Below are 20466 nucleotides of genomic sequence, written 5' to 3'. Positions count from 1 at the left end.
ACAAAACATTAAGGACACCTGCTCTTTCCGTGACATAGACTGAACAGGTTAATGCAGGTGAAATCCACTTCAATCACTGTAGATGAAGGGGAGAAGACAGGTTAAAGAAGGATTTTTAAGCCTTGAGACAATTGAGACATGGGTTGTGTATGTGTGCCACGCAGAGGGTGAACTGGCAAGACTAAATATTTAAGTACCTTTGAACAGGGTCTGGTATCAAGTGCCAGACACACTGGTTTGTTTCAAGAACTCTAACGCTGCTGGGTTTTTCACGTAGAACAGTTTCCCTTGTGTATCAAGAATGGTCAAAAACGCTTTCTCTGTATACTATATATATATATATATGCAGGCCTTGCTAGCTAACCTAATTTGTGCCACTGCCCACAAAGGAAATGGACATCTTCAGCCACCCCCTCCCTTCATACACACTCAGCTCTTCTCACCTCTCACTGTCACACTGCTGCTTAGGAGAATATGTCAAAACCACAGTCAGCAAGCTAAGTAACTAACTCCTCTCAGGGGTTTGGTTGTTGACTTGTTCATTAGACAGCTGAAGCTCAGTCTCAGCCGGCAGCTAGCCACATAACTGACATATCTATAAGCAACTATTTACCAGTGGTGCACTCGATCATTCTCTGAGGGACTGTTCTTGTTTGTTTGGGTGACACCGCAGGACTCGATGGACGGTTTAAAAAAATGCCTTTTTCCAGCATCTCGCAAACAGTGTCAGCAGTGTCTCTAGACTATTTGCCTACTGAGCTGACGAGGAGCTGGGGTAGTTTTTTTTCTTCACATCTCATGCCCTCAGCCTGTGCCTGAGTGTATTGCCTAACTGTGTGTTAATAACACTAAACTACCTACTACATAACATTCTATATCAAGTTGAGAGTTGCAATTGGAACATTGCATTCCAAAGTTAGTGTCCAGTGTCCCCTACAGTTCCTGTGGCTTTGAAACAAGTAGGGCTTTTTGTCAGAATTAAAAAGCTACAGATGCTTTAAAGAGAAACAGAGTAAATTAGCATGTCCTGTTTATCTCAAGTCAACTTCCTCTTTCTGTAAAAGGAGTGGACACAGCAAAACTGTGGGAAGGAGTAGGTGACGACGCCATGAAGTACAAAATATCAAGTAAGTAACCTAGATTTACAAAATGTACACAGGCTTAACCTGTCCTAATTACAGGTAGAGGGCAAGACTGAGACAAACCAGAGAGGAAGAGTTGAAACGAGACAAATGTCCCAAGAATCTGTCTTCCCCATCATGTGGTGTAAACGATTTAATTTGATTGCTTTTCTGATTTCCGTGACAAGGTTGCCTGCTACTAGCAAGGCATAATGCTATGCTAGGCTATTATAAATTTACACAAATGCTTGTCTAGCGTTGGCTGTATAGCATATTTTGAACATCTGAGATGACAGGGTCATTAACAAAAGGCTACGCTGTGTCTCAATATATTTCATTTGTGATTTTCATTAATAGGAATATTTTCTAGGGATATTTATGTCCGCTGCGTTATGCTAATTAGTTTCAGGCGATGATTACGCTCCCGCATGCGGGTTTGGGAGTCACTTAATGGCTTATTTGCTACTTGTGGCTTGTTTGATCAAATAGAAGTATTTTAATGATTAGGTTGTTACGAGTGTACTAAGGTAAGTAGGACATGTGACATCCCAGAACCTTTGAGAATAAACACTATTCAGTATGAAGATTCTAGAGCTCAACATGTCTTCTCCATGCAACACATTACAGAGATCTGTTACAGTATCTGACAACAACACATTGATGCACTGACACACATCTCTCTTTTTGTTGAGTCATGCTAGAATAACACAGTGAGAAACAGTAATATTTGTCAAATATATTGTAGGACATGGTGATACAGTAGTAGTAGTGGTAGTGGTAGAGGTATAAGTAGTTGCATTGTTCATACACACTGGTTGATATTTTGTCATTTTAAAACCATGAAAGAGGATCAAATGACTAATACCTTATATTACTACACCTCACCACATCATTTACCTGCCTTGGACAACAGGCTGCAGAGACAGTATGTAAATATGAGAACAGTGTCACTGTCACCGGTTATATAAATAGATTCACAGAAAACAACAGTCGTTTCCACAAATAGAGTCAAATTAATAAGTGTTGTAATTATGAAATGAATACACACTGTAACTAGAATCCTACCTACAGTACACATCAGAGGCGGAGCTGTTGTGAGGTCACTCCCACAGACCAGAGACTCAATGAGGAAGACAGTATTCAATCAAAAACTATAACCAGTAACTGGTTTTCGAGGATAAGCCATGAAGCTTAATTGTTCCTGGTCTTTCAGGGCCCCCCTCAGAGCTGGGCCTGTAAATACCACATAGCCTTACATCCCATGCATTTAGTCATGATCAAATATGTTTTTGTCACTGACATTTCATTGTGTTCGAATGTATGACAAACATATTTATTACTGGATGGGAAGAGTAAAGCTGGAAATTTTACTGTAAAATTATTTTATATTTTTGGGGTTAATTCATGACAATTAATATACTGTAGTGAATGTCCCCTATTGATCCCTTTCGTGATCTCTTTGTTTTGAGGTGTTTCTCACATACTGTGAAAGTGGACACTGAGCACTGAAACATTCTATTTTGTCTAGGTGTTTTCAGAAATACTTCATAAAACAGAGGAAATGTCCATTTCAACACTTTTATTTAAAAATTAATAATGAAAATATCTATTGGCAACTAAGCTCACGAGGCATTTGCAAGTTATATTCTTTAAGATTGCCAAAATGTATGTACCAATCACAGGTTGTCCCTTGAACTCACACATTGGGAGCCCCAAAACTATTTTAGGCTGAAAGGAAGGCTGAAAGACGGTTGCATGGATGAGTTGACTATAACCATTTACTTGTGCATTCATGCCCTCTTGTGGATGATTGAAAAAAAGTGAAATACAAGAGCAAATATATTGTAAAAGTAGTCTTTAAAAAAAGTGTATAATTCTAATATTCTGTGAAATGTATATACTAATACACTGAATTAAAATATAAACTCAGCATGCAACAATTTCAAAGAGTTACAGTTCATATAAATTAGTCAATGTATATGTATATTAGATATTAGTCAAATTTAATAAATTCATTAGGCCCTAATCTATGGATTTCCTATGACTGGGAATGCAGATATGCATCTGTTGGTCACAGATACTTTTTAAAAATGTAGGGGCATGGATCAGAAAAGCAGTCAGTATCGGGTGGGACCACAATTTGCCTCATACAGCGCGGCAGTGTTGATCAGGCTGTTTGTGGCCTGTGGAATGTTGTCCCACTCCTCTTCAATGGCTGTGCGAAGTTGCTGGATACTGGCGGGAACTGGAACATACTGTTGTAGATGTCGTTCCAGAATATCCCAAAGAAAGCTCAATGGCTGACATGTCTGGTGAGTATGCAGGCCACTGGGACGTTTTCAGCTTCCAGGAAATGTGTACAGATCCTTGAGACATAGGGCCATGCATTATCATGCTGAAACATGAGGTGAAGGGGGCAGATTAATGGCATTACAATGGGTCTCAGGATCTCAAATTGGCAATAAAAAATGAAATTTTGTTAGTTGTCCATAGCTTATGCCTGCCCCTACCATAACGGTTAGAGTGTTGGGCCAGTAACCGAAAGGCTGCTGGATTAAATCTCCATGCTGACAAGGTAAAAACCTGTCATTACGCCCCGGAACAAGGCAGTTAACCCACGGTTCCTAGGCTTTCATTGTAAATTAGAATTTGTTCTTAACTGACTTGCCTAGTTAAATAAATGTATGTAAAAAACAATAATTAATATACAATTAAAAACACTGCCACCATGGGGCACTCTGTTCACAACGTTGACAAAAGCAAACCGCTCACAAACAGGATGCCATACCCAATACAGTTTTAACCGTTATTAATCTGTGAAGAGCAGACTTCTCTAGCGTGCCATCGAAGGTGAGCATTGCCCTCGGAAGTCCGTTACAACACCAAAGAGCAGTCAGTTCAAGACCCTGGTGAAGACGACGAGCAAATAGATAAGTTTCCCTGAGACAGATTCTGACACATTTTTTGGTGGAAACCCAGAGTTTCATCAGGTGTCCGGGTGGCTTGTCTCAGACCATCCCACAGGTGAAGAAGCCGGATGTGGAAGTCCTGGGCTGACGTGGTTACACGTAGGTGTGAAGACGGTTCTCTGAAACAACGTTGGAGGTGGCTTATGGTGGAAAAATAAACATTAAATTCTCTAGCAATCTGGTTATAAGAATGGAGGCACAGATGTGATTGAGAGATAAGATGACGTATGTGTCACTGTCAGTCTGACTACATCACTCCATTTAGAATCCTGCTGCTGATGTGAACTCAGACATCTGTAGTCACCATTGTGGGAAAACTCAGCTGAACTGATAATACATTCATGTTCTTTCTGTGGACATTGATCTGAACTGGGTGTTAACCATCTGTACTCCCTGTCAGTGACTCCTCCCCCCTGTATTACATTTACATTTAAGTCATTTAGCAGACGCTCTTATCCAGAGCGACTTACAAATTGGTGCGTTCACCTTAAGACATCCAGTGGAACAGCCACTTTACAATAGTGCATCTAAATCTTTTAAGGGGGGTGAGAAGGATTACTTTATCCTATCCTAGGTATTCCTGAAAGAGGTGGGGTTTCAGGTGTCTCCGGAAGGTGGTGATTGACTCCGCTGTCCTGGCGTCGTGAGGGAGTTTGTTCCACCATTGGGGGCCAGAGCAGCGAACAGTTTTGACTGGGCTGCGCGGAACTGTACTTCCTCAGTGGTAGGGAGGCGAGCAGGCCAGAGGTGGATGAACGCAGTGCCCTTGTTTGGGTGTAGGGCCTGATCAGAGCCTGAGGTACTGAGGTGCCGCTCCCCTCACAGCTCCGTAGGCAAGCACCATGGTCTTGTAGCGGATGCGAGCTTCAACTGGAAGCCAGTGGAGAGAGCGGAGGAGCGGGGTGACGTGAGAGAACTTGGGAAGGTTGAACACCAGACGGGCTGCGGCGTTCTGGATGAGTTGTAGGGGTTTAATGGCACAGGCAGGAGCCCAGCCAACAGTGAGTTGCAGTAATCCAGACTGGAGATGACAAGTGCCTGGATTAGGACCTGCGCCGCTTCCTGTGTGAGGCAGGGTCGTACTCTGCGGATGTTGTAGAGCATGAACCTACAAGAACGGGCCACCGCCTTGATGTTAGTTGAGAACGACAGGGTGTTGTCCAGGATCACGCCAAGGTTCTTAGCGCTCTGGGAGGAGGACACAATGGAGTTGTCAACCGTGATGGCGAGATCATGGAACGGGCAGTCCTTCCCCGGGAGGAAGAGCAGCTCCGTCTTGCCGAGGTTCAGCTTGAGGTGGTGATCCGTCATCCACACTGATATGTCTGCCAGACATGCAGAGATGCGATTCGCCACCTGGTCATCAGAAGGGGGAAAGGAGAAAGGAAAAAAAGAGAAGATTAATTGTGTGTCGTCTGCATAGCAATGATAGGAGAGACCATTATATTACTGTATATTATATTATTATATTACTGTATGACACATCTGAGAGTGACAGACTCTCCACGGAATATCTGGGAGCTGTTGGGGTGTATGGTCAGAACAGCCTTCGCCACTCCTGCACAAAATCAAACCAGGATGATACAATTGCCTTTCACATGTTATTTCGAGACACAAAAACTCAAAATATGTCCAGCCAAAATCAACTTTAAGAGATGGAGGCTTGATGAACAAATATCTACCATCATCATCTTCAGAGTGTCCAGAGTTGATTTGTGTATTCAGCACTACAACAAAGAAAGTCACATTGCACCAATATTATCTCTAAATAAATAACAACATGCCATATTCATGTTACTGATCACCACATACTTTATCCTTACTGTACTTTATTTTAAAGGTGCAATCTGCAATTGACACAGATTTTAGCACTTTTAAATGAATAATAGTCATTCATTCTAAAAGAGTATAACTTTTAATTGCCTCATTAGGAAAAAACACATGATTCCACATCAAATCAAATGTTTTGGAACACTACACATATCAAATCAAATTGTATTTGTCACGAGCACCGAATACAACAGGTTTAGACCTTTCAGTGAAATGCTTACTTACAAGCCCTTAACCAACAATGCAGTTCAAGAAACAGTTAAAAATATTTACTCAATAAACTAAAATAATAAATAGTCAAATTAAAAGAAAAAGAACACACTGCCAGGTCTCTGACCTCCTCCCTATATGCTTTGCCTATTTGATGGTTCGTCTGAGGGCATAGTGAGATTTCTTATAAGTGTCCGGATTAGTGAACCGCTTCATGAAAGCTGCAGCTCTAGCCTTTAGCTCAGTGTGGATGTTCCCAGTAATCCATGTCTTCAGGTTGGGATATGTATGTATGGTCACTGTGGGGATGATGTCGTCGATGCACTTATTGATGAAGATGGTGACTGAGGTGGTATACTCCTCAAATGTCATTGGTCATCTGACCACGTCCGTATTGAGCGAGTCACTGGTACTTCCTGGAGGATATTATTATTGTCAGATTTTCCCAAATGGAGGGCGAGGGAGAGCTTTGTATGCATCTCTGTGTATGGAGAAAAGGTGGCCTAAAGTTTTTTTCCCTCTGGTTGCACATTCAACATGCTGGTAGAAATCTGGTAAAACTGATTTAAGTTTGCCTGCATTAAAGTCCCCGGCCACTAGGGGCACCGCTTCTGGATGCACATTGTCTTGTTTGCTTATGTCCTTATACAGCTCGTTGAGTACGGTCTTAGTGCCAACATCAGTTTGTGGTGGTAAATAGATGGCTACGAATGATATACATGAGAACTCTCTTGGTAGATAGTGTGGTCTACAGATTATCATGAGGTACTCTACCTCAGGCGAGCAAAACCTCGAGACTTCTTTAATATTAGAAATCGTGCACCAGCTGTTATTTACAAACGGACACACACCCCCGCCACTCGTCTTACCAGACATAGCTTCTCTGTCCTGCCAATCCTCACATATGCATTCCTCTTTTCCAGGTGGATGGATCTTGACATGTGATCACATAACCTTTCACATGTGGAATCAATGAAAACCATTTGGTTTTGGAACACTTCACATGTGATGATATTTCATATAAAATTTCAGATGTGGATATTTTTAACATTACATTTCACAGGTGATGCCCGAAAATGTGTCTTTAGGATGTCCCCGGAACGTCACACAGTCAGTGTTTTCAACTTTCTTATTTGACTCACTTTGACATGATTACATTGTGATTGTTTATTTATACTATAATTATTATTCTAGATATCCACTTGACCAAGAAAGAGATAGTAACTAAATGACTACCTACCCATTGCACTCAATTCCATCATTATGAAATACTTTGAGGGTATTGCCAAAGACTACATCACATGCTCCCTCCCCGACACACACGACCCTCTCCATTTCCCCTACTGCCCTGACAGATCCACGGACAGCACAATCGCCATTTCACTGCAAGCAGCCCTCACACACCCGGACAAGAGGAATGCATATCTGAGGATGCTGTTCATTGACTACATTTCGGCCATCAATACCATAGTGCCCTCTAAGCTCACCAGAAAACTCACAGGACTGAACTCTTCCTTATGCAACTGGGTCCTGGGCTTCCTGACGGGCAGCCCTCAGGTGGTGAAGATAGGCAACATTACCTCATCAACACGGATTCTCAACACAGGCGTCCCACAAGGGTGCATCCTCGGTCATCTGCTGTACTCCCTGTATACCCACGACTGCATGGCCTCAAACAGTTCCAACTCCATCATCAAGTTCACTGGCGACACAACAGTAGTAGGCCTGATTACCAACAGCGGCGAGACACCATACATGGAGGAGGTAGGCATTTTGCCGATGTAGTGCCAGGTAAACAACCACTCCCTCACCTTCAGCAAAATAAAGGAGCTGATTGCAGACCTCAGGAGGAACCAGGTTGGACACGCCCCCATCCTCATCAATGGGGTTGCTGTGGAGACGGTCTCACACCGTGGTGAGAAGGGCTCGACAGCAACTCTTTAACCTCATGAGGCTGATGAAATTCGGCCTTTTCCCAAGGGGCCTCACAGTATTCTACAGGAGCACCATCAAGAGTATTACAGCCTAGTATGTCAACTGCATCACAGCCTGATACCGACAATTACCCTGCCCACACCTTAATGGACATTTGTATTTTTCATTGTCACAGTTGTAAATATGTATTTTTTATGTTTTTATTATTGTTTCATTTACACCTGAACTGTTAGATCTCAGAGTTTAAGTATTTCACTGTACACTGCTATTACATCTGACCTTATGCATGTGACTAAATAAACAACTAATCTAAATGCAACATGTCCTCACAAGCATTTCGCAAAACCCGCAATTAACCTTCCAGCAGGACAATAACCTAAAACACATGGCCAAATCTACAATGGAGTTGATTACCACGAAGAAAGTCAATGTTCTTGAGTGGCTGAGATACAGTTTTGACTTTACTTGAAAATCTATGGCAAGACCTGAAAATGGTTGTCTAGCAATGATCAACAGCCAATTTGACAGAGCTTGAATCATTTAAAAAATAACAATGGGCAAATATTGCACAGTCCAGGTGTGGAAAGCCAAGAAAAACCAAGAAAAACTCACAGCTGGAATCACTGTCAAAGGTGATTCTGTAAAGTAATGACTCAGGGGTGTGAATAATTATGTAAGATATTTCTGTATTTAATTTTCAATAGATTTGCAAACATTTCTAAAAACATGTTTCACTTTGTCATTATGGGTATTGTGTGTAGATGGGTGAGAAAAGTAAACAATTTAATACATTTTGAATTCAGGCTGTAACACAACAAAATGTGGAATTTGTCAAGGGGTATGAATACTTTCTGAAGGCACTCTCTCCTCACCTCTCCACCTAATAGCTGATGTGTGGTGAGAGTTCTGACACAGAAATGGTCGCCTTGCATCACCCAGGTGGGTGCAACACATTGCTGGTGGAAGAGGTGAGTTCCCCCTACTATGTAAAGCACTTTGAGTACCTCAGTTGGTTAAAAAGCGATATATAAATTCCAAATATAACACAGAATATACTGTTATTTAATGACAATGTTTGCTAACAATAGCAGTGTAAACAAACACTGTACATGAATGAATTCCCCTAGCAACATTCCTCAACTGTACACCACAACAAGTGGCAGGGTGCCGTTTTGTGTTAGTTTCGTTTACGGACTGCAGCTTTAAAATGGCCAGAGACTTACCATGTCCTGCAATATCATTTTAGTACCATTTACTAATAAGCATTTGCACTTTATCAATAAGGAATAAAACACAAAAAAGCTAAAGTATAACATTTTCTTAATATACATGAGTAGTCTTTTTTCCATCAAAGGTTTAGTAAATCAGGTAATTAGTGTTCATACACAAACACACTCACTCAGTACTTACAGAGTAACACACAGAGCAAGGTGGACTCCATTCTGTCCTGCTGGAACTCTGAACTACAGTTCTTCTGATGAACCCCTCTACTTCCTATATGATGACAGTGTCACGTTTTATCAAGGTGGGTGGAATCAGGCGCAGAGAGCAGGTTTCAGTGATTCAACAGTTTATTCTCTGGCACAAAAAAACACGCTCCACCCAACACACAGGGTGAATAATCCAACACAGGATCAAAATAGACCGGAGAATAAAACACAAGAACTACACCAAATGACATGAATACAAAAACAATCCCGCACAAAACAAGGGCGGGACAACCTACTACATATAAGGACGTTAATTAAACTAAAATACACACAGGTGAAACTAATAAGACAAAACCAACAGACAAACGAAAAAGGGATCGGTAGTGGCTAGTAGGACAGTGAAGACGACCGCCGAGCACCGCCCGAACAGGCAGGAGAGCCAACTTCGGCGGAAGTCGTGACAGTACCCCCCTCTGACGCGCGGCCCACGCAGCGCGCCGCCACCGTCCTCGAGGACAACCCGGAGGACGAGGTGCTGGGCGATCCGGGTGGAGGCGGTGGAAATCTCTCAGGAGAGAAGGGTCCAAAATGTCCCCCACTGGAACCCAGCATCTCTCCTCCGGACCGTACCCCTCCCAGTCCACGAGGTACTGTAGGCCCCCCACCCGGCGTCTCGAATCCAGAATGCCCCGAACTGTGTACGCCGGGGACCCCTCGATGTCCAGAGGGGGCGGAGGGACCTCAGGCACCTCACCTTCTTGCAGGGGACCAGCCACCACCGGCCTGAGGAGAGACACATGAAACGAGGGGTTAATACGGTAATACCTAGGAAGTTGTAACCTGTAACACACCTCGTTTATTCTCCTCAGGACATTGAACGGCCCCACACACTCAAAAGGGGACAAGTTAGTTGAGGAGTGGTGTAGGGAGTTCTGAGCTAGTTCAGCCCAGGGAACATACCTTGCCCACTCACCAGGCCGGTCCCGGCAATAGGGCCGCAGAAACCTGCCCACATCCTGGTTTACGCGCTCCACCTGCCCATTACTCTCGGGGTGAAAAAGCTGACCGAGACCCCCAGTCTCTCCATAAACGCCCTCCACACTCTGGACGAGAATTGGGGACCTCGATCAGAAACGATGTCCTCAGGCACCCCATAGTGCCGGAAGACATGGGTAAACAGAGCCTCCGCAGTCTGCAGGGCCGTAGGGAGACCGGGCAACGGGATGAGACGACAGGACTTAGAAAACCGATCCACAACGACCAGTATTGTAGTACTTCCCTGGGACGGGGGAAGGTCGGTAAGAAAGTCCACCGATAAGTGTGTCCACGGCCGTTGTGGAACGGGGAGGGGTTGTAATTTCCCTCTAGGCAGGTGCCGAGGAGCCTTGCTCTGAGCACACACTGAGCAGGAGGAGACATAAAATCTCACGTCTTTAGCCAGCATGGGCCACCAGTATCTCCCTCTCAGACTCCGCACTGTCCTCTCGATGCCAGAATGACCCGAGGAGGGGAGAGTATGAGCCCACCGGATCAGCTTGTCCCGGACCCCCCTCGGCACGTACTGAGTCCCCACTGGACAGTTAGGGGGGGCCAGCTCTTTGGCTCAACGGACCGCTCCTCGGTATCATAGAGGCGGGACAGCGCGTCGGCTTTGGTGTTTTGGGAGCCTGGCCGGCATGAGAGGGTAAACCGGAACCTGGTAAAAAACATGGCCCATCTAACTTGACGTGGATTTAGTCTCTTCGCTGCCCGGATATACTTGAGATTACGATGGTCAGTCCAGATGAGAAAAGGGTGTTTAGCCCCCTCAAGCCAATGTCTCCACACCTTCAGAGCCTTGACTACAGCTAACAACTCCCGGTCCCCCACATCATAGTTTCGCTCCGCTGGGCTGAGCTTGCTCGAGAAGAAAGCACACGGGCGGAGCTTGGGTGGCACGCCCGAGCGTTGGGACAGCACGGCTCCGACCCCAACCTCGGACGCATCCACCTCCACTATGAACGCTAAAGAGGGGTCCGGATGCGCCAACACGGGCGCATTGGTGAACAGCTCCTTCAAACGACTGAAGGCTCTGCCCGCCTCTGCTGACCAGCGCAAGCGCACCGGTCCTCCCTTCAGCAGTGAGGTGATGGGAGCAGCCACCTGACCAAAACCCCGGATAAACCTCTTGTAGTAATTGGCAAACCCTAAAAACCGCTGCACTTCTTTCACCGTGGTCGGAGTCGGCCAATTACGCACGGCTGTAACGCGGTCATCCTCCATCACCTCCCCGGAGGTGGAAATACGATACCCCAGGAAGGAAACGGACTGTTTGAAAAACTCACATTTCTCCGCCTTGCAATACAAGAGCATTCTTCAACCCGTATGGCATGACGCGGTACTCATAATGTCCAGATGTAGTACTAAATGCGGTTTTCCACTCATCTCCTCCCCGGATACGCACCAGATTATACGCGCTCCTCAGGTCCAGTTTTGTGAAGAAGCGCGCCCGTGAAATGATTCCACCACCGTAGCGATGAGAGGTAGTGGGTAACTAAACCCCACTGTGATGGAATTTAGACCTCTATAATCAATGCACGGACGCAGACCTCCATCCTTCTTCTTGACAAAAAATAAGCTTGAGGAGACGGGTGATGCGGAGGGCTGAATGTACCCCTGTCCCAGCGATTCAGCAACATATGTTCCCATCGCTACCGTCTCCTCCTGGGACAATGGATACACGTGACTCCTAGGAAGTGCAGCGTTCTCCAGAAGGTTTATCGCGCAGTCCTCACGACAGTGAGGTGGTAATTGGGTCGCCCTCTTTTTACTGAAGGCGATAGCCAAATCGGCATATTCAGAGGGATTGCGCACGGTGGAAACTTGGTCTGGACTCTCCACCGTAGTCGCACCAACGGCAACTCCTATACACCTACCTGAACACTCCTCTGACCACCCCTTAAGAGCCCCCTGTCGCCAGAAAATCACCGGGTTGTGTTGAGCTAACCAGGGAACCCCCAACACCACTGGAAATGCAGGTGAATCTATAAGGAACAGACTAATCTGCTCCTTATGATCCCCCTGCGTTACCATGTCCAGCGGCACCGTAGCCTCCCTAATTACTCCTGACCCTAATGGTCGGCAATCTAAGGAGTGCACGGGGAAAGGTAGGTCTAACGACACCAGGGGAATCCCTAGCCTTAACGCAAGCCCACGATCCATGAAATTCCCAGCTGTGCCTGAATCGACTAGCGCCTTATGCTGTAGAGAGGGAAAAAACCCAGGGAAAGAAGTCAACACATACACATGACCGACAGGAAGCTTTGGGTGAGTCTGGTGCTTACTCACCTGGGGTGATCGAGCAGTGCTCCGCCTGCCCTCCCGACTCCCAGACGAGTTCCTCCAGCACCGGTCGGACGTGTGCCCTCGTCGACCACAACTGGTGCAGGAGGACACTCCTCCTCCGGTCCCCCTCGAAGCCGCCCCTCCTAATTCCACAGGGATAGGGGCAGGAGGGCTGGGAAGTGGAAACGACAGGGCCTGACCCGAACACCCGCGGGCAGCCAGCAGGTTGTCGAGACGGATAGCCAAGTCAATGAGTTCATCCAGTGTGAATGTGGTGTCCCGACATGCCAGCTCCCTGCGGACGTCCTCCCTGAGACTGCATCTGAAATGATCGATCAAGGCCCTGTCGTTCCATCCTGCTCCTGCGGCCAAGGTCCTGAACTCCAGAGCAAAGTCCTGTATGCTCCTCGTCTCCTGACGCAGGTGGAACAGCCGTTCACCCGCCGCCCGACCCTCTGTTGGATGGTCAAAAACAGCTCGGCATCAGCGGGTGAACTCTGGGTAATTATCCCTCGCAGAGTCCGGACCATTCCACACTGTGTTGGCCCACTCGAGGGCTCGCCCAGTCAAGCAGGAGACGAGGGCGCTCACGCTCTCCTCTCCGGAGGGAGCAGGACGCACGGTAGCCAGGTATAGTTCCAGTTGAAGGAGGAAACCCTGGCCCCACACTGCATGATGTCACACTGGTTACTTCCTCTTTAGCCAGCTTGCCAGCTAACCTCAGTTGTTCCACTGCCCACACAGGAAATATAACAAGTTCAGACAACCCCTAACTTAACAGGGCTCCTGAGTGGCACAGCGGTCTAAGGCACTGCATCTCAGTGCGAGAGGCGTCACTACAGACCCTGGTTTGATTCCAGGCTGTATCACAACCGGCCGTGATTGGGAGTCCCATAGGGTGCCAGACAATTGGCCCAGCGTCTTTATTTGGCCCTGTCCGGGGGTATCATCGGATGGGGCCACAGTGTCTCCTGACCCCTCCTGTCTCAGCCTCCAGTATTTATGCTGCAGTAGTTTGTGTCGGGGGGCTAGGGTCAGTTTGTTATTTCTGGAGTACTTCTCCTGTCTTATCCGGTGTCCTGTGTGAATTTAAGTATGCTCTCTCTAATTCTGTCTTTCTCTCTTTCTTTCTCTCTCTCGGAGGACCTGAGGCCTAGGACAATGCCTCAGGACTACCTGGCATGATGACTCCTCACCCCCACCTTCTTCCTCCTCCTCACCCCCTCTCTCTTCAAACACATTACTGATTTGTAGTAGCATGAGTCAAAACCACAGTCAGCTAGCTAACTCCTTCATTATTCAGATGGATCTGAGGGATACTTTTAGTTAAAGACTGACCACATAGATATGTCTTTGTTGTTGTGTTGTTTATGTGATGTGTATCAGGGTAATTGTTCATGTATTTTGCATGTGCATGTGTGTGTGTTGTTTAGTTTGTATGTGTGTGTGTGTACGTCAGAAGCATACACATGCATTACCAAAAAACAGAGATGGGAGGAGATTCAAAGCTGGGAAACTGGGTACATGAATCAAAACATTTTAGCGTTTCCCAATTTATTCCAATAATTGACCTCTAAATATCTGAATGTGTATTTTTGTAGAGTGTAGAGTGTGCGACACTTGTACAACATGTCAAGGAGCAAACATAAATAGAGAAAGGTTAAAGGGGAAAAGCAGTCAGACTTCACCTTTAGTGGGAACTGCCTGGTAAAATCTGGGGTTTCTTAATGCCCCCTTCAGGGACAGGCCTGTAATTACTCCACATTCTAGTGGATCACTATATAGAAACTAATATGGTCGTTGGTCACATAACAACAGCATAAGCCCTCAGTCTACTGGGTCTGCCCTCTTATTCCTTCCTCTCTCCATGTCATCATAATAGTAGAGACATGGAACACTTCTGTATGGGTTCATATCAGTAGAAGTCAATCTGAATGTGGTTTACAGAAGACTGACAGCCCTATGGAGATTTTGTTAGAAAGTGTTACATAATAAGAAATGTATAGAAACATTCAAGCATTGTTTCAACTCAGAAATACAGAAAGTAAAATGAATATGTACTTAAATCAAGTTATATTTCAAAGCAATTCAATGATGTGGGGAATCATCACTTTTATTTGATAGATGAGAATAATTACAAAACACAACATACCTTCTCCATTTTAAGTCCCATAGTGGAACACTCATCTGACTACTATAACAACTACTGAAACCATTTTACAAAATACTTACATGTTGGAAATGTATATCTGCTGTAAAACTTTTTTTTTTACAAAATACTTAGACAGTATTTCAAAATGAATATAAGTCAAACGTTTGTGGAGATTAAAGGTTGACTCAGCGATATGACGTAGATGTAACAAGTAAACTGCATAGTGATTCAAATTCCACAACAACTAAGAACGTTGAAGCATGAGGCTCAACTTCTCCTCTGTTTTGGTCCGGAGACTACCAGACTGTGAACGTGAAGTGAATCCGTGCATATGTGCAGATACTGTCTGTGGCTGTGTGAGAGTGAAGTCTTGCATCTCGCTCATCTCAATATCTGTTGTGCTACTCTTGGCAACGTAATTTCGCTGAGTCTACCTTTTATATAATAATAAGTATAAAAGCTGCATTATGCAAATATACAGTTTTAATAACAAACTATAGCTACGTGTTCCATCTTAACTGTTAAAGTAGGTTGACCAACCAGGTATAAACACATCTTTAGTATTTTAAATTAGAATAAAAACTGAAAAGATTCACATACTGTATATATCCACTTGCATGTAAAAAGCATGAGATTATTTAAAATACAACATATGCAGCAGGAACTACACTATTGTTCAATTAAAAAACTGAAATAAAGACAGATAAGTGTAATATTTGAAGAAAAATCTACATCAATCAACAATAACAAAGGAATGTATACAAGCCACCAAAAGCTGAAATCGTCAACTTACAAAATCATAACATTCAGAATTTGTGTAATTCCATTCAGTGATATTAAACTCAGTAAACACTATCCTATATCAATGGTAAGAACTTTACAATCATAAAAATGGTTGTTCAGCTTACAGTTCGTACTGTAATGATCACACTAAGGATTCGTTCTGTTCGATGACATCATCACATGGTATCTGGTCTTGAGGATATTTGACTGTTGAACACAAACCTACAGGAATATAATGGATGGAAAGTATCACTAGAGACTGCTCTTTAAAATGTACACAGCTACACAATGTAACCTATCAGTGATCATTACATAATGAAGGAGATTATACAGCTGGATACATTGAAAGAGAGTTCTCACCTCGAGCCCTGCAGCATTTCACCGTCAGCATGATGGACACCAGTAGAAAGGGAGACATCACCAGTAGACCACACAGCAGCCTGGTCAGAGAGATGGAGACAACAGAACCTGGAGGGACTAGAAAAACACATGATTATACCATCAAGGTTATATAGGTTTCAGATTATAGAGCATGAAAAGAAAGTAGGATGGCCGTCTTTTGACAATTTAGTTGAGAGATCATATTTTCAAGAGGAGTGGAAATCCAAAACATATATTAACATCAACACTTAAATCACATGTTTTTAACACAGAAAATGAAAAGGTAACTAACTTGTGATACTACACATTTTCTCACCTCTCACTGCCACCCAGCTCTCTGGTGATTCTCCTTCATCAGATTTACACTTATAGAATCCTTCATCTGACTTGGATACTATAGGGATGGTCATCTCTCCTGTGGTCTCATTCTTGATGAGTGTTCCATCTTTGTAGAAATCAGTCTTGAGTTTAGGATTTGTTCCCTGATGTCTAAATGTACAGGTCAGAGTCACAGAGTCTCCTTCAGTCACAGGATGGACACCAGTAGAAAGGGAGACATCACCAGTAGACCACACAGCAGCCTGGTCAGAGAGATGGAGACAACAGAACCTGGAGGGTCTAGAAAAACACATGATTATACCATCAAGACACTTGAACACACAATGCTCTTCTGACATCTCAGTCTTCGGGTTAGGATATGTTTCCTGATATTTAAATATACAGGTCAGAGTTACAGTCTCCTTCAGTCAGGGGATGGACAGGACTCTCCAGGATCACATCACCATCTGTGTAACATAATATATAAATAATACTGTAAATCTGGAGTCATCACTCACAATACATCAACATCTTATGAGCTTGTACATTTTCACATTTGACATTTGAGTCATTTAGCAGATGCTCTTATCCAGAGCACAATAAGTGCATTCATCTTCAGATTGCTAGGTGGGACAACCACATATCTCAGTCATATAAATACATTTTTCTTCAATAAAGTAGCTATTGACAAAGTCAGTGCTAGTAGGGGGGAAAATTGGACATTTTATGAGATGCAAACATTCAGTTACAGAACTGAAAATCATATCATACATACATGTAAAAAAAAACACTGTGAATGTTTGAATGTACAACAGATGCTCCATGCACTGTGAATGTTGTACAACAGATGCTCCATGCACTGTGAATGTTGTACAACAGATGCTCCATGCACTGTGAATGTTGTACAACAGATGCTCCATGCACTGTGAATGTTGTACAACAGATGCTCCACGCACTGTGAATGTTGTACAACAGATGCTCCATGCACTGTGAATGTTGTACAACAGATGCTCCACGCACTGTGAATGTTGTACAACAGATGCTCCACGCACTGTGAATGTTGTACAACAGATGCTCCATGCACTGTGAATGTTGTACAACAGATGCTCCACGCACTGTGAATGTTGTACAACAGATGCTCCACGCACTGTGAATGTTGTACAACAGATGCTCCATGCACTGTGAATGTTGTACAACAGATGCTCCATGCACTGTGAATGTTGTACAACAGATGCTCCATGCACTGTGAATGTTGTACAACAGATGCTCCATGCACTGTGAATGTTGTACAACAGATGCTCCATGCACTGTGAATGTTGTACAACAGATGCTCCATGCACTGTGAATGTTGTACAACAGATGCTCCACGCACTGTCAATGTTGTACAACAGATGCTCCACGCACTGTGAATGTTGTACAACAGATGCTCCATGCACTGTGAATGTTGTACAACAGATGCTCCACGCACTGTGACGTTGACAGCATTACTGTACTCTCCTGACTCACACAATAGCATTCATTTATCATAAAACTGTTTTAGACTCACCAGTAAGAGTAACCGTCAGTATAACTGTCTCTCCAGGGTACAGAGTGCTGTTGGGCTGGATGGTCAGAACAGGTTTCTCTGCATAGACACAATCAACACAATACCATTACCTTTTACTTGTTACAGTATCATGGGACAAATAAAACACATTTGTTTTACTTTTCTACACAGAGCATACAAACACAACCGAATACTGACACGTACATCATGAATGGCTCAATATAAATAGTGTATCAATCACCTATTTCAATTGAATCACCTATTTCAACTGAATCACCTATTGAATTTGAATAACATATTTCAACTGAATCATCTATTTCAACTAAATCACCGATTTTATCAAAAACAATGACTGTGAGAAAGGAAAAGCAGTGACAGAGACAAAGAGGATGAAACATAAAGACAGAGATTTGATCAAATAAATGAATATCTGCCATCTTCACCAGTGTCCACAGTAGATGAGGAAACTCAGCACTTCAACAAAGACAAAGAAAGTCATTACAGTACAGTAGTAATACAGTAGTGTATACTACTTTAGTAATAGAGTAGTAATATGAACCATAGTGCATTGTGCTCATAACAAACACACAAACACTAATACAATGTCAGTACTTACAGAGTAGCACACAGAGCACGGTGTTCTCCATTCTGTCCCACTACAGTTCTTCTGACAAACCGCTCTACTTCCTGTATGGGGAGTCTGATTACATCACACAGAGACAAAGAGAGACAAGATTCTGCACAAATGTATAAAGACTGAACAAAATAACAGTGACTGTTATTTTCTGAGAAAAGTAGATTATGGTTGGCTACATTAGTTACATGGCCCTAACCTCTTTATTGGAGGAAAGAGGATGAAACTAGAAGAGAGATCTGAGATCAGATCTTGTGGTTTGACATCAGGATGTGCAGAAGTTTGTTTCATGTTGCACTATGCACAGATAGATGCAGACAGACAGACCGACCGACCGACCGACCGACCGACCTCTAACGCTGCTGGCTTTTTCACACTGAACAGTTTCCCTTGTGTATTAAGAATGGTCCACCACCCAAAAGACATCCAGCCAACTTCACAACTGTGAGAAGTATTGGAGTCAACCTGGGCCAGCATTCCTGTGGAAAGCTTTTGACACGTTGGAGAGCCCATGCACCAAAGATTTGAGGCTGTTCTGAGGGCCAAAGGCAACACAATATCAGGAAGGTTTTCCTAATGTTTTGTACACTCAGAGAGATGTGCAAGCCTAGCTAACCTAATTTGTTCCACTGCCCACAAATGGAAATGGTAGCAAGCTAACTCCTCTCATAATTACAGGGAAGAGGAGGTGGGTATGAATGAGCCATTTAGAAGCTGGAGTTGATTAGGTGGTCATGATAGTATGATTAGGCCAGATGAGGAATTTATCCAGGACACCGGGATTAACACCCCTACTTGTACGATAAGTGCCATGGGATCTTTCGTGACCACAAAGAGTCAGGACATCTGTTTAACATCCCATCCAAAAGACAGCACCCTACACAGGGCAATGTCCCCAATCAATGTCCTGTGGCATTGGGATCTTATTTTAGACCTAAAGGCCATCCAACACCACTTCCTGCAGCACCTGGTCTCCCATCCAGGGACTGACCAGGACCAACCCTGCTCAGCGTCAGTGGCAAGCCAGCAGTGGGATGCAGAGTGGTATGCTGCCAATTAGATACTGTCTACATAGATATGTCTTTGTTATTGGGTTGTTTATGGTTGTATTTTCAACGTGTCTGTTTATGTGATGTGTATCATTGTAATTGTTAATGTATTGTTGTTTGTGTGTGTGTGTGTGCATGTGTCAGAAGCAGAGCTATTGGGAGGTTATTACCACAGACCAAAGATGGGAGGAGTTTCAAAGCTGTAACTGACCCGCCAGTGTTGTGGTTGGCTGTGATATGGGGGGTTGGGGTGTGTGTGTGTGTGTGTGTGCAACTAAAAACTTTAAACAAGCAAAAATTACCCCAGACATGTGATGCAGGCAATGTGCTGAGGCACTCTAACAGCCAGGCACAGGAACCGTGGCTGCTGTAAGTTCATTCACCTCAGTCTATATACAAAAACATAGCCTATTAGCTATACAATTGTAATGTTATACCCCTGAAAGGGGGAAAATACAAGAATTGTTTCACACTGACACGTAGCATCAGCAACAAAAAGAAAAACTGTATTGTTTGCATTTCGATGGCATTTTAAAGTAGCCTATAGGGAAGTGTAAAGTAGCCTATAGGGAAGTGTAAAGTAGCCTATAGGGAAGTGTAAAGTAGCCTATAGGGAAGGGGGACATGTGGAGGTGTTCATGTGGAAACATACAGCAAGTTATTTTATTAAAAGTTCTTACATTTTCTCAGGGACCCCACATTGGGCCTCGGCCACACGTTTGCGAACCATTATTCTAACCTATCTCTCTGCTTGCTGCCTCTCTCTCTCTCCTCTACTTCCTCC

At 44.0% G+C, this 20466-nt stretch overlaps 3 long non-coding RNA genes across 6 annotated transcripts in view; 2 read left to right on the top strand and 1 right to left on the bottom strand.

Moving 5' to 3' along the window:
• Positions 1–20466, top strand: part of LOC135574291 (uncharacterized) — a 237640-nt gene that overhangs the window by 65889 nt on the left and 151285 nt on the right. The gene's annotated exons all lie outside the window — the stretch shown is intronic.
• LOC135574289 (uncharacterized) lies at positions 560–8384 on the top strand. The gene is made up of 3 exons (XR_010465279.1): positions 560–1127; positions 7194–7240; positions 7486–8384. It is a non-coding gene; the product is annotated as an uncharacterized LOC135574289 (long non-coding RNA).
• On the bottom strand, positions 14912–18836 carry LOC135574290 (uncharacterized). 4 transcript variants are annotated; one of them, XR_010465283.1, is made up of 6 exons: positions 18616–18829; positions 18443–18473; positions 18000–18077; positions 16452–16920; positions 16115–16231; positions 14912–15976 (listed from the first exon to the last, which is right to left on the bottom strand). It is a non-coding gene; the product is annotated as an uncharacterized LOC135574290 (long non-coding RNA). The 4 variants fall into 4 exon arrangements; XR_010465282.1 differs by having other exon boundaries at positions 18000–18473; positions 18616–18836; XR_010465284.1 differs by lacking the exon at positions 18443–18473 and having other exon boundaries at positions 18616–18828.

This window comes from Oncorhynchus nerka, linkage group LG12 (assembly GCF_034236695.1).
Source record: "Oncorhynchus nerka isolate Pitt River linkage group LG12, Oner_Uvic_2.0, whole genome shotgun sequence".
NCBI lineage: Eukaryota > Metazoa > Chordata > Actinopteri > Salmoniformes > Salmonidae > Oncorhynchus > Oncorhynchus nerka.
The sequence above is the reverse complement of the archived record's forward strand: the minus strand, read 5'-3'. Positions and strand labels throughout refer to the sequence as shown.